Source organism: Tenrec ecaudatus, chromosome 5, assembly GCF_050624435.1.
Source record: "Tenrec ecaudatus isolate mTenEca1 chromosome 5, mTenEca1.hap1, whole genome shotgun sequence".
Taxonomy (NCBI): Eukaryota; Metazoa; Chordata; class Mammalia; order Afrosoricida; family Tenrecidae; genus Tenrec; species Tenrec ecaudatus.
The window spans coordinates 117,896,120-117,901,812 of NC_134534.1; the positions used below are offsets into that span (position 1 = coordinate 117,896,120).

General features: G+C 36.2%; 1 protein-coding gene across 1 annotated transcript in view; it reads left to right on the plus strand.

The window, feature by feature from the left end:
- Positions 1-5,693, plus strand: part of CENPP (centromere protein P) — a 338,488-nt gene that overhangs the window by 113,036 nt on the left and 219,759 nt on the right. The window lies entirely within an intron of this gene.

Below are 5,693 nucleotides of genomic sequence, written 5' to 3' on the forward strand. Positions count from 1 at the left end.
AGCCTGTGTGATCTGATCACAAGCTGTCGAAGGGATCATGTATTAAGCAGCATCAGAACAAAAAATCATATCACTGTGAATGAAGGGGAGTGCAGAGTGGAAACCCAAAGCCCATCTTAGGGAAGGATTGTGGTGAGGAGATGAGCCAATCAGGGTACAGTGTAGCAACAGTGAAACATACAACTTTCCTCTAGTTCCTAAATGCTTCATCCTCACCCACTATCATGATCCCAATTTTACCTTACAAATCTGTCTAGCCAGAGGATGTACACTGACACAAATAGGAACTGGAAACACAGGGGACAGGGTGGATGATCCCCTCAGGACCAGTGCTAAGAGAGGCAATACCGGGAGGGTGGAGGGAGAGTGGGGTGGAAAGGGGGAACCGATTACAACGATCTACATGTAACCTCCTCGCGAGATGGACAGCAGAAAAGTGGGTGAAGGGAGACATTGACTATGTAAAATGTGACAAAATAATACTTTATAAATTACCAAGCATTCATAAGGGAGGGGCAGCGGGGAGGGAGGGGGAAAATGAGGAGGTGATGCAAGGGGCTTAAGTGGAGAGCAAATGTTTTAAGAATGATGAGGGCAATGAATGTACAAATGTGCTTTACACAATTGATATATGTATGGATTGTGATAAGAGTTGTATGAACCCCCCCAAAAATGATTTAAAACACCCCAAGTCACTAGGACAGTACTATCTTGTTCAACAGATTCGCTATGAGTTGGCATCAACTGTGCATTTGGTTTAGGTATTTTTGGAGGTTAGTTGACCTTAAAGGAAAATTAAGTGTTGTAAACGATAGTTTATGATAGATCACTATTATAGTTAGGTTCCCATAATTTCAATAATTGGAGAGCTCATTGAGTTAGGTCAAAATCATAAGTTATCCTATGGTCATAGATTGAATGACAGTGATGCAATATCTCAAAGCCAAGTAACTTGTGCTGCAAGGAAATTGCTTTATACTGAGAGCTTCTTAATTAAGGTAAGAAGTATATGGCTTTGCCAGTCACTAAACTAATATTTATTCAGCAAGACAATGTTAGCTGCTGGGTTTATAGCAGTTAAAGTTTCTACTTGCAATTAATTTTGTTTTTAATTCAGGTGAAGGTTTACAGAGCTTGTCATTTTTTCCATTCAACAGTTCATAATCATTTTGTTCCATCTCATCGATTGCAAACCCTACAATGTAACATTACTTATCCCACCTCCCCCCTGTTCCTATTCCTCCTTCTTTACTAACCCTTTTGAAATTTGCCCTTGGGTAGGTGCTGCCCTTTCAATCTCAAATGGTTGATTCTTCTTTTTTTTTTTTTTTTTATTCTAAAGTGTGGCTCTCTCCTTACTGTTAATGTTTCCCTTAGAGGCCTGTCTATTGTTTAGCTCAAATTTGAGCCATGAAGTGAGTTTAGAGGCATTAAGGGCCAAGTTTTATCTTGCTATTTTCTTTTGTAACTGGAGTCTCATACATTATCTTTCCTTTTGTGATTGAATGATTTCACTCAGCATCAAGCCAAACCACAACCAAAACTTAGTGCTATCAAATCAGTTCCTACTCAAGTATCCTCTAAATTAATTCATGCCATGAAATGTTTCAGTTTCTTCAGTATTCTTTAGCAATGTGTAATGTTCCATTGTTGTGCATGTACAAATATTATTTATCCATATTTTCTGATGGACATTTAGTTGATTTTCATCTTCTTACTAATTTGTATAGTGTTGCAATGAGCACAGATAGGCAAGTATCTGTTCATGCTTCCACTCTTACTTCTTTAGGGTAAATACCAAGTAGAGAGGTTGCTGAGTCATACACTTTGCCCAGTTTTAAATTGGATTGCTTGTCTCTTTTTAGTTACAGTGTTGGAATTTTCTAGAAATGAATCCCTTGATCGACATGTATTAATCAAAATTTACTTCCCCAACTGTTGTAATTTTTTTCTGTCAACTTGAAGATTTAAAAGTGTAGGAGTGGAGTCTAGCCTGTTAATTAGGTCACAGCGTGATGGTGTCTTCTTGTGGGCTTGACCTTCTGATTAGGCTGGTGCTGAGAACCTTCTCTCTCTCTCTCGCTCTCGCTCTCGCTCTCGCTCTCTCTCTGTTGGCCAACCACGCGGAACTTGCTAGATCCCTGTGATGCTTCTGCCAACCATTGGATCCCCAAAACTTTATACCCAATGGCCTGTGATCTTCCTGCATTCTGTATCACTGTATGTGGCTGCATCGGTCTAAAAAGGGATTTAAGGACTAGTATTGGATTATGGACTAGTATAATTGGACTTGATCTGGACTTATCTAGGATGTTTCCTTGATATATAATTATTTCTTGATATAAAGCTCACTCTTACACACTTATGAGTATCACTGGATATGTTTCTTTGGTCAACCCGACCCAACACACCAACTGTGGATTCTCTTTATACTCTTTAAGTGAAATATTTTAATTTACCTAAATGTCTAATTTCTAGATGGTTCTAGTCATCTAGTTTGTCTTCTGTGTAATTTTTTATGTTTGATAATGTATTTATGCCATTAGGTACCCTGAGTTTGTCCCTATGTTTTCCTTGATGATCTATATAGTTCTAGGTCCTGTAGAATATAGGATACACATCTTGTTTTATTTTTCTGAAAATGGATATCCAGTTTTGCTATTTTTTAATTTCACCTTTTATTTCTTCTATTACCTAGTTGTATTTGAGCAGGATGTTATTCAATATCTATATATTTTGTATTTAGTTTACATTCTTATCTCTGATTTCTCATTTCATAGCATTGTGATCTGAGAACATGCCTAGTACTATTTCTGTGTTTTAAAATGTACCATTAGCTGAGTTTGGTGTCTAACATAAGATGTATTCTGGTGATTATTCAATGGCACCCAACAAGATGGTTTTATTGTTCGGTGAAGTGTTCTGTATATATCCATGAGGTCAAATTGGGTGATTATATTTAGTTTTTCTTTTTCTCTACTAAATTTCCTTTTAGTTCTGTCTTTCAGCAAAGGTGACATTAAAATTTCTTACTAGTTTTACACAGTTGTGTATTTATCTTTTAAGTTCCTTTAGAGTTTGATTTATGTATTTTGAGGCCCTTTCATATATATTATGGCTATTTCTTTTTGTTCAGTTAGCCTTCAGTCATTAATTATATAAGACTTGCCTTGCCTTTTCTGCTGATTTTTATCTTAAATTCTATTTTATCATAAATTAATATTGGCACACCTGCTGTTTTCTGATTGTCATAGCTTGACAAATTTTCTTTCATCCTTCAGTTGTTAATCTATTGTTATTTTTCTGTGTAAAGTAGACTATTGTAGGTAACATTGATGGATCTTGTTTTCTTATTATGTATTTTGACTGGTGTATTTAATGACTTTACATTCAGTCTATTTACTGATTGATATGAATTTATTGCTGTCATTTTATTGAATATTGTTTGTGCTGCTCATTTCTTGGTTCAACATGTTTTTCTGTGCTGAGTTCATTTTGTATGTGAAAATTTCAATCATGTTTTTTTTTCATTGCTGTTGGGTTAGTGTTTAACCACATAGTTCAATTTGTTCCCTCTTTTACTTGATGAGAAGGCTATTAATATTATTTGAGGCTATCGTGTAAGATATCAATGGCTCTCTAAATTTAAAATGATCTATCTTGAAATCAACTTACCTTCTCCATTTGGAACTTTTATAACTACACAATCACCTCTTTTTACTTTGTAAATGTCTGCATTACAAGTTGGTATCTTTTGGTTCTCAATTTTTAGTCTTGTAAATTTGTTTTACTGTGGATACTTGTATATCTGGGCTTTTTAAAAGTTTTATTGGCAAATTATTCACATGGGATAAAATTTAATGGTTTGAATATATTAAAAGGAGGGTAAGCCACAAAGCAGAGAGTTGTGATAGTAGAGAAGTAGTGGTAAAGGTGAAGTGAAGTGCAGGAACTGTGGTAACAGCAAAGGGAACAGAACTAAGAACACATAGCAGAGACAGCATAGTGGCAGACACGTCCCTGTCCTTGGAACAAGGACAGCTGAGTGCCTTCCAGCAGAAGGCTTGCTTGTGGACTGAGGTGCTTCAGAGAGTCAGAGAAGTTAGGTTTGCTGACTCGGGGAGCTGAAGCTGAGAATCTTCCAGGCTGAGGCTTATATCTGAGTGGAGTGCTCTTTGGGCACTTATTGACATTGTTGACGGAGCTCTGGAATACTTGACTGATCAAGTTGGAAGCCCAGCTTACAAATGAGAGGTGGAGGTCTGGCTGAGAAGAGGCTGCCCTGACTGGGAGAACCATATCCAAAACATTTCTCATCCTAAACTGTAACCTATTAACTTCTTTAGTAAACCTCCTAATTGTGAGTGTTGTGTGTGAATTCTGTGTGGACATTGCAGTGAATTAATGAACCTAGTAGAGACGCACAAAGTGCGATGGGAGGTACTGATATCAGACTCTGTAAAGAAGGCTAGAGACAGAGGGTACAACCTCCACTTCATAGGAATTGGCCAATAGTTGATGGTTATGGTAATTCTCCTTCTTTCCCCTTTTGTGAAGTAAGAGGGGGGCCAGGCCTCCTCACACCATGTTTTATAGGAGAGAAGAAAATATTAAGCTACAGCACAAACATTTACTCTCATACAATTATTTTAACAATTTTTTGTTTTCAACTTTATTTTATTTTGAATGCCAATAAAATACATAACATATCCTAAACAAAATTTTCCATTTTTTCTATTTTATTTAGTACTTTGACAATTAGTTTTACTGGGTATGTTTTTTTAGAATTAATCAGTCTGTGCTTCTTTGAAGAGAAAAGTTGGTGTAAAATTAATAATATCTGTATTCTTCTGACGAAGGCATTCCAAATGGGATATTTCAAAAATACCCTGTAGCATTGAATACAATGTTATACAATTCAACACATAAGCTTAGAATAACTATGATGATTAAAACATTACAAATGTTATATAAATACTTATTACAGATTTTTACAGGTTTATAATTAGATGATAATTATAAAAGAAAAGCATCTATCATAGTCCCAAAACTAGCTCTTATGAATAGTATCTCTTGAGTTGCTAATAAACACATACTGAAGGCATTACTATAGGAAATTATTTTTAAGGTAAAGCTAGTAAGGCACTAAGATGTGAGAATTTGAATTTGATTATATCAAACAATTCGCAACATTCTTAGAAACATTGGAGTACTACCCAAGTTATTCCAAGCCACAGTATTTTTTAGTAGCCTCATATATTTGTGAAAGTTGGACATTGAATAAGAAAGACTGAAGAAGAATCAATACAGTTGAATTATGGTGCTGGAAAAGAATATTGAAAGTACTAAGGACTGCCATGAAAACAAACAAATCCGTTTTGGAATAAGTACAGCCAGAATGCTCCTTAGAGGCAATGATGGTGCATCTTTTCCTCTTGTACGTTAACATGTTATCCCAATATACTAGCCTTAGAAATGGACATCGTGCTTGGTAAAATAGAGGGGCAGTGACATAGAGGAATGCCCTTGACAAGATGGATTGACACACAGGCTGCGACCATAGGCTCAAGCCTAACAACTGTGAGGAGGGTGCAGGACTGAGCGGTGCTTCATTCTGCTATACGTAGACTCGGCAACAGCACTCAAGTTATTAAAGAAAAACAAAAACAAATCCAAAATAATGTGGGCTCTTC